Source organism: Babylonia areolata, chromosome 19 (genome assembly GCF_041734735.1).
Source record: "Babylonia areolata isolate BAREFJ2019XMU chromosome 19, ASM4173473v1, whole genome shotgun sequence".
NCBI lineage: Eukaryota > Metazoa > Mollusca > Gastropoda > Neogastropoda > Buccinidae > Babylonia > Babylonia areolata.
In genome coordinates, this window is record NC_134894.1 from 18,433,882 (window position 1) to 18,443,881 (window position 10,000).

The window sequence follows — 10,000 nt, forward strand, 5'->3', positions numbered from 1 at the left end:
ATATCAACAACGAGAAGTAGAAGAACACGAACAAAAACAAGAAAGAAAAACACAACAACAACTACAACAACAACAGCAGCAGCAGCAGTAGCAACAACAACAACGACAACAACAATAACAACAACAGCAGTAGCAACAACAACAACGATGACGACAACAACAATTTCAACAACAAAACAGTTCGGTAATTACAAGCCCGAAAGGCATTTAATCCTACCTAATATCTGATCAGAGTTGTTCTGAGAGACATGAGAGATTGAACATACGGAGGTTAAAATGATTTGCCCATGTCCTCTCTTTCCTGAGAAAGAAATAGAAGAGGAAGAAATGGAATGAAAACAACAACAACAACAACAACAACAAACTCGAAAAAAAGAAAACCTTAACACAAGCGGAACCGCAGCTCTACAAAATGAAATGGCCGCACAAATCGATGTCGCTTCTCCCGATAAAATACGAGATTTCATCAGTACACAGGGGAGACGACCAGACGACGGAACCGCCAGTTGTCTTATCTTGTTGCTGTGGTTACTGATGAAAAGACTGGACGCGATGTGAAAGAGGATGGGTGGGTTTAATAAAGTTGCTTGGTTCTGTCTGCTTTCCGTCGGCGAAAGTTGGCTTCGGAAACTCGCTCGCTCCACCATTCTTTCCGTGTCTGTTTCTGTTTCTGTCTCTGAGCGTCTGTGTGTTTCTGTCTTTGTCTTTGTTCCTCCCTTCTTTCTTCCTCTCAGATGCTTGCGGATGTAGGATAGGTCGGGGGGAGGGGAGAGAGGAGAGAGAGGGAGGGGGGAGGGGGAATAAAAAAAAAGGAAAAAAAGAAAGAAGAAGGAAAATACAGGAAGATCAGTCAGATCGATGAATGAGCGTTTAGTGTGATGGTGTTCTTTTTGTTTGTTTGAGCCGTAACAATTCTCAGAAGTTCGCTCCGTATAGTATCAGGTTATTGAAGGATTGCCTTTATCATAGTTGATTATTGTCGTTGCAACAACAAGAACAACGAGATACAAACACACATGGAAAACAGAAGAAGAAGAAGAAGAAATAACAACAACACGAAAAATAGAAACAATAACAAGAACGAGAACAAGAACAAAAAAGTATGGATATAGCACTGAATCATGTGCCAAATCAAAGCACTTTCAAAATTCTGAATTCTGAACCCCCCCAAGGAAATACTGACCCCAAAGACGAGAAAACAATTTTGATTAATAGCCACGTTTTGTTGTTGTTTTGTTGTATTTCCAGTAGCACCAACATTTACACAAGAGACCGTGAGAGAGGATGGGAGGCGGTTGTTAAGAAGCTAGCTATTCAAATAAAATGGTAAGACTTATGCTGTCGGGTTAATCTGACTGTGTGGAAATGCAAGGAGACACATTTGCTATTTCTAGTGAGGGAGGTTTCTTCCAACACACAGTTCATGGCACCGGTGACAGGGTCGATAGACCAAGCCAGAATCTCTGACTGGCACTTGATGGCTAAACGTTTGGGTCTATTTCAGAAGATCGTTTAACGATGGTGTTGTTGGTGAAAATGTGTCCAAAGTCGCACAAGTGGTTCGCCAGAAAATATCGCGTACAGTCACAGAGAGACAGACATGCAAACAGGCAGACAGACAGATAGATAGATAACACGAAAATGAGAAACACAGACTCGAGCAATTTGCACCAGGTCACACACACACACACACACACACACACACACACACACACACACACACACACACACACACGTACACGTACACGTACACGTGCACGCACGCACGCACACATTCCCCATCCACCCTCCCACCCCCACACACACATATACGCACACACGCACGCCCACCTCCACTTCCCCCCACATACACACACACACATGCACACACACATACACGCACGCACGAACGCATGCAGCCCCATCATGACCCCCCTACCACCCCCCCCCCCCCCCACACACACACACACGCATGCGCGCGAAGAAGCAAACACACTGCCAGTTTCTGATAACTCTCCTGGCCGCCAGAGTAAACGAAGTGACACAATATGACAAAGACAAATTAAGATGCAAACTCCAAGCAGTGTGAGTTGGGGACAGTAGCCACATAGGGCCATTCGTCATCCACAGACAAATAGACTAACTTTGTCTGTCTGTCTGCCTGTCTGTCTGTCCTCCCTCTCTCTCTCTATGTCTCTGTTTTTCTCTGTCTGTCTGTCTGTCTCTCTCTCCCTCTCTGTCTATCTCTTTCTCTCTCTCTCTCTCTCCGCCTACAGACCCCACCCCTCCCCAACCCCTTACGATGCTGTGCTCAGCGTTTTCACAACATTTTGATTTATCTGATTAGCTGTAATTACATCCTCTTAGACATAGCGACTAAAAAGACGTTTTGTGTCAATGAATTGTTAAATTCTCTGTCTGTGTTTCTGTATCTGTCTGTATCTCTCTCTCTCTCTCTCTCTCTTTCTCTCTCTAACAATAACAATAACAGCAATACCAGTAATGGATTATTCAGTTTTTTGCAGGCTATCTGGCCCATAGGAACAGGAGAAATGCTTGCAGTTAGCAAAAATGATGGTGAGTGAAACAAAAGAAAGCTTTCGCTTGCAAAAATCATGTGCACTTCAAAACACACATATAGCTCCACACACACACACACACACACACACACACACACACACACACACACACACACGCACGCACGCACGCACGCACACACACACACACACACACACACACACACACACACACACACACTGTATTTGCATACATCCAGACAAAGGGAAATAATCATGAATGAGTAATTATGAACGAATGAATTTTATTGCGAATCTTTGTTTCTTGAAAGAGAGAGAGAGTGTGTGTGTGTGTGTGTGTGTGTGTGTGTGTGTGTGTGTGTGTGTGTGTGTGTGTGTGTGTGTGTGTGAGAGAGAGAGAGAGAGAGAGAGAGAGAAAGAGACAGAGACAGAGACAGAGAGATAGCGGGAAAATTCAACACCTTTTTATTGTCTAAAACGTCTTTTAGCAGTTATGTCTTAGGGAGAGCAATTACTGCTAATCAGAAAAATCAAAACGTTGTGAAAACGCTGAGCACAGCATCACAGGGGCAAGGTATGTGCGTGTGTGGGAGGAAGGAAGGGGGTAGGGCGTGGGGGAGTGGGGGGGGGGGCTGGAAGCGGGAGGAGGGTATTGGGGGCTGGACGGGGGCGGTGGGGGAGGGGGGGGGGTAGGGGCCCTGGCTTCCTGGAAGAGGGTGACGAAGGAAGAGAAGGCGGAAGAGAGGCGTCCTCTGTGTGGAAATGATATCATGATATGCATTTATATAGCGCCTACCCTGAGGCTTTTTCTAAGCGCATTTAACAATGCATCTAGCATGAATGATACACAGTTATGATATATTGTATATAAAAAGAGTGTAAAGATACATATTCGCTAAAAAAAAAAAAAAAAAAAAAAATCATAATATTTCAAAAACTGTGCCACATCACTCAAGACTCACCCATGCATCTCTCCCCCTCTACACACACACACACGCACACACAGACACACACACACACACACACACACACACACACACACACACACACACACACATCACACACATATCGAAATACTAATACGCACAAAAAACGTTGGGGACGGGGGGAAGGGGGGGGAGCGAGGGCGGGGAGGGAAGGATTTACAGTTTAAAATATTGTTTGAACAAATATGCTTTATTATTAGACATGAAAGGTTTTATTTGGACCCAGCTTTGTGTGTGATGACATCTGGATGTTGCCAGAGCTCTACATTTAAAAATGGGTGGCGCTGTATGTGTAGCGACGTGCTGTCCTTGGGGAGAGCAGCTCGAATTTCACATAGAGAAATCTGTTGTGATAAAAAGAAATACAAATAAAAATAAGATCACCACGCTTCGGTCAGTTCAGTTCAATTCGTTAACGCAAGTAGGCGTGACAGCGTTCAGACAAATCCTTATGCGCTTCACCGCATCTGCTAAGCAGATGCCCGACCAGCAGCGTAACGCAACGCGTTTAGTCAGACCTTGAAAAAAATAATGATAATGATAACAATGATAATGATGATGATAATAATAATAATATTAATAATGATGATGATGATGATGATGATGATGATAATCTTAATCATCATCATCATCATCATCATCATCATCATCATCATATTCATCATCATCATAATACGCTTTGTTCACAAACCGTCACCCTCTATCATCCGATCTGTGGCAATAGAAACACGCTCGTGACTTTTATCCGTGACGTTCCCTACTGTCCTTAAATGGAAACTCTTGTTTTAACTGACACAACCTGAGTGGTCCCGGCATAAAACAACAAAATCAACAACAACAAAGCACAGTATCAATGACTAGTCATCAGCCAAGCTAGCCACAAACTCATGGCCAAGCACCTGGCTCGCATCCTTAATCAATTAAACCGTTACTCTGGGGTGGCGCTCTCTTTAGAGCAGATCATTCAGTTTTCTGCACACTTTTCGTGCCAGGGGCAGCTTTCCCACACAAGACCACAACAGTCACAGGCAAGTGGAGAAAAAGAAGAAACGCATGAAGTACGAACAGTAAAGCTTTGACAGCAAAATCCTGAAGGTAGACACACGTGGTAAGATGATGGCGAGTGGGTCAGAAAATCGGTAGAGCTCGTCCACTCGGTCAGAAGATAATTGTCCAGGTTCCATGTTTAGTGAGGTAATTGTTCTTGTTCCATGCACAGTGATATAATTGTCCTTGTTCCAAACACACAGAGGTAATTGTCCTTATTCCATGCACAGAGAGGTATCTATCCTTGTTCCATGCACAGAGAGGTAATTGTCCTTGTTCCATGCACACAGAGATAATTGTCCTTGTTCCATGCACACAGAGGTAATTGTCCTTATTCCATGCACAGAGAGGTATCTATCCTTGTTCCATGCACAGAGAGGTAATTGTCCTTGTTCCATGCACACAGAGATAATTGTCCTTGTTCCATGCACACAGAGGTAATTGTCCTTGTTCCATGCACAGAGAGGTAATTGTCCTTGTTCCATGCACACAGAGGTAATTGTCCTTGTTCCATGCACAGAGAGGTAATTGTCCTTGTTCCATGCACAGAGAGGAAATTATCCTTGTTCCATACACACAGAGGTAATTGTCCGGGTTCCATGCACACAGAGGTAATTGTCCTTGTTCCATGCACAGAGAGGTAATTGTCCTTGTTCCATGCACAGAGAGGTAATTGTCCTTGTTCCATGCACACAGAGGTAATTGTCCTTGTTCCATGCACAGAGAGGTAATTGTCCTTGTTCCATGCACAGAGAGGTAATTGTCCTTGTTCCATGCACAGAGAGGTATTTATCCTTGTTCCATACACACAGAGGTAATTGTCCGGGTTCCATGCACACAGAGGTAATTGTCCTTGTTCCATGCACACAGAGATAATTGTCCTTGTTCCATGCACAGAGAGGTAATTATCCTTGTTCCATACACACAGAGGTAATTGTCCGGGTTCCATGCACACAGAGGTAATTGTCCTTGTTCCATGCACACAGAGATAATTGTCCTTGTTCCATGCACAGAGAGGTAATTATCCTTGTTCCATACACACAGAGGTAATTGTCCGGGTTCCATGCACACAGAGGTAATTGTCCTTGTTCCATGCACACAGAGATAATTGTCCTTGTTCCATGCACAGAGAGGTATTTATCCTTGTTCCATGCACACAGAGGTAATTGTCCGGGTTCCATACACACAGAGGTAATTGTCCTTGTTCCATGCACACAGAGGTAATTGTCCGGGTTCCATGCACACAGAGGTAATTTCCTTGTTCCATGCACACAGAGGTAATTGTCCGGGTTCCATACACACAGAGGTAATTGTCCTTGTTCCATGCACACAGAGGTAATTGTCCGGGTTCCATGCACACAGAGGTAATTTCCTTGTTCCATGCACAGAGAGGTAATTGTCCGGGTTCCATGCACACAGAGAAAATTGTCCTTGTTCCATGCACACACATTGTCCGGGTTCCTTGCACAGTGAGGTAATTGTCCGGGTTCCAAGCACACAGAGGTAATTGTCCAGGTTCCATGCACACAGAAATAACTGTCCTTGTTCCAAGCACACAGAAAGTTCGGGTTCCATATACACACTTGAGGTTCTACTCATACAAAGATACTTGTTTTGGTTTGCATAATTGTTTTGGTTTGCTTTGGTTTGCATACAGAGATAATCTTTTTTATGTTTAATACACACGGAGATATATGTTCGAGGTTCCAAGCATACAGAGATAAATGTTCGGGGTTCCATGTGTAAAAGATAATTCTATGGGTTCCATGAACACAGAAGTGTTATAGTTAGGGGATCTGTACATATACCATAGAGATAATTATCTTGGCTTCACTCAGAGAAAAAATATTCGGGATTCCATTATATACAGAGAAAATTGTTCGGGGTTCCAAGCATATCATGGACTGCGACAGACGAACACTGATGTATACTGGGGAATCGGAATGAGCACCATGGGAGTAATGCCACTGAAATGGTGAAGATAACGAGGCGTTCTTTGCACACAGAAGTAATCGTTCAATGTTCCATGCTCACATCGAGAAAATTGTTCACCATTCCATGCATACACACACATAAACCTGTTCGGGTTTCTCTGCATACGGAGATATAATTGTCCAGGCTTGAATGCATACAGAGATAATCATCAGTGCCCCCCACCTCCCTCCCTGACCCCCACCCCCACCCACTGAGTACGAGATATTTGTTAATATTCACTCAGCTTGTGAGTAGTAAGGGGCTTCTTACACTCAGTCCGAGATAATTGTCAAGATTCACTCAACCTGTGAGTAAGTCGGGGACTTCTCTCACTCAGACCGAGATAATTGTCAAGATTCACTCAACCTGTGAGTAAGTCGGGGACTTCTCTCACTCAGACCGAGATAATTGTCAAGATTCACTCAACCTGTAAGTCGGGGACTTCTCTCACTCAGACCGAGATAATTGCCAAGATTCACTCAACCTGTAAGTCGGGGACTTCTCTCACTCAGACCGAGATAACTGTCAAGATTCACTCAACCTGTGAGTAAGTCGGGGACTTCTCTCACTCAGACCGAGATAACTGTCAGAATTCACTCAACCTGTGAGTAAGGGGACTTCTCTCACTCAGAGATAATTGTCAAGATTCACTCAAACTGTGAGTAGTAAGGGACTCCTCACACTCAGTCAGAGATAATTGTCAAGATACACTCATCCTGTGAAAGTGGCCAGAGACTTTAGCTTCACCGTTTCAGAGTTTCTGCTCCCAATCTCCCTGTACCAGCAGTGTGTGTGTGTGTGTGTGTGTGTGTGTGTGTGTGTGTGTGTGTGTGTGTGTGTGTGTGTGTGTGTGTGTGTGTGTGCGTGCGTGCGTGCGTGTGTGTGTGTGTGTGTGTGTGTGTGTGTGTGTGTGTGTGTGTGGACATACAAACAGCGCGCGCCGCTCATCAGAAAATGAAATCTGCTTCCTGTTCGTCTCTCGTGACACTGACTGTTGGTGCGCTCTGATGTCATCATCTGGATAGTGTTCTCCTCGAGGGGATTTAGGTTTATTTGGGAAGGTCTGGAATATAGGAGACATATAGATAGATAGATAGATAGATAGATAGATACGTACATACATACATACATACATACATACACAGATTGATTGATTGGTTGATTGATAGATTAATTGATTGATTGATTGATGTGTGTGTGTGTGTGTGTGTGTGTGTGTGTGTGTGTGTGTGTGTGTGTGTGTGTGTGTGTGTGTGTGTTCCCTGTGAGGCAGAATAAGTGGTAATGCTAAAACCACGCCAACCATCTTCAGTTGTCCAGACTCCGTTTGAAGATATCTATATTGGATCAGGAGCGTCCCCGACTAGGAAGCAAGTGTAAACAGGTTCCAGTACCATGCACAGATCTGTATTATTACATCCCCCCCCCCCCAATCCTCTACCCCCCACCCTCCGCCCCTTGACCCTCTCCACTGGATCCTGAGTGGTAAGTCTTGGTGCTAGTTATTCGGATGAGACGATAAACAGAAGCCAGCCCTGTGTGCAAGATGCACTTAGCTTTCAGCTGCGAAAGAAATGTCCCTGGCAACACTCATTTGGAAAAAACAAAACAAAAACAAAACAAAACAAAAAAAAAAGAAACACCACTTCGATAGTAAAACAGGAAGATGAAACAACAACAACAACAACAAAGAGTGGCGCTGCACTGTGGCGATACGCTCTACCCGGAAGAACGTCCAGAGTTCACACAAATAAGTCTGTTGTGACGAATGTGTGTGTGTGTGTGTGTGTGTGTGTGTGTGTGTGTGTGTGTGTGTGTGTGTGTGTGTGTGTGTGTGTGTGTGTCTTGAGAGAGAAAGAGAGAAAGAAAGATTTAAAAGAGAGAGAGAATAGGCGAAATTGGAAAGGTGGGAAGACGAGAGAGAGAGAGAGAGAGAGAGAGAGAGAGAGAGAGAGAGACAGAGAGACAGAGACAGAGAGAGAGAGACAGAGAGCGAAACAGTGAGAGACAGAGAGAGACAAACAGAGAGAGAATGGGCGAAACTGGAAAGGCGGGAGAACGAAACAAGACAAAGAGTCAAACCTTCAAGAGGCGGCAAGATCAAAGAGTAGGCTAAAGGGGAACAGGCGAATTGGACCTGCTCCAAGAGTACCAGTGCATGACTGAAATAACTGATTGGGCTTCCTTCTGTCCGAGAACGGTACCAGACGTGTTGTTTTTATCACCCATTTTCGTTTTCATTTCGTCCGCTTGAAGAGCTAGTCTGCCATCGTTTTTTATCAGAAAATGAAATCTTGTTTCCGCCCGACACACTCTTTTGTGCTCTGATATTAAAATGCTTTTTATTTTTCCCTAGAGATTAATGTTTGATGGACCTTGAAGCGTGTGGGAAAGATTTCCCCGATGGATAGAAAATCAAAATGATGGAGCCATACACATAGCCATTTTTTTTCTAAGCGTTCTTTTAAGGGGAAGGAAATTTCTAGAAAATTATGTTGGAAAAAAATCCACTTTGATCAGTAAATGAATGGATATGCAAGATGATGAGAAGTGAGATGATAACATTGCATTGTAGCGTGGCACATTTCCCATGATTAACAAATCAAAATACGTTTTGAGTATACAAAAAAAGATGAAATAAAGGGCAAAACAAAGTCCAAACCATGGCAAGACGATTTCCTTTTTTTTCCGAATTACTAAAACCTTCAGAGCACAATAGCAGCCCACAAGTACAAGAAAACGATAAAGAAATGCACGATTTCTGTGCAAACGGGACAACAACGACGACAGCAACAAAAGAAAAACGTAGCCAGACTGTCTACATGAACCATCATCCTCAGTTGAAAGTTTCTTTTGCAAACCTCAGTTGAAAGTTTCTATAGCAAAATCCACTTTGATAGTAATACAGATGTAGCCAAGCGCTAGGCTGGCTTCACTAACTGTTTACCACACCAGCTATAGCAGACGCCGTTTTCGCAACTAACAGCCGGTCTTCAATGACCTTTCATCCTTTAAATCATTCAGTTAGTTCTTTTGTACCGTGCCCCTTTCATAAATATGATAATACCACTCGGGTACACGGCTACACAGAAACTATTGCAGACAGAAGAGAAATAACGAATACAAATAAAATAAGGGTGGCGCTGTACTGTGGCGAGGCACTCTCCCCGGGGAAAGAGCAGCCCGAATTTCACACACAGGGATATCTGTTGTGACGAAAATCAATACAATACAATACAACACAATACAATACACAATACAGTACCACACGATACAGTTCTTCGTCTTCAGCTAGTCTAACCCGAAACAACAGTACCTTTTCGGTAAAAAGGCGAAAGTATCAATACGTTGAAAACAGTTAAATGTCACAGAGCCTTTTACAGCCATCCTGGCAGTGGCTTCATACCCACCGTGTCTAGGGGCTCGGCACAAGAAGGCGGAGCCCAGTCCTCTCCTTCCGTCGTTTTAACCTTCCCC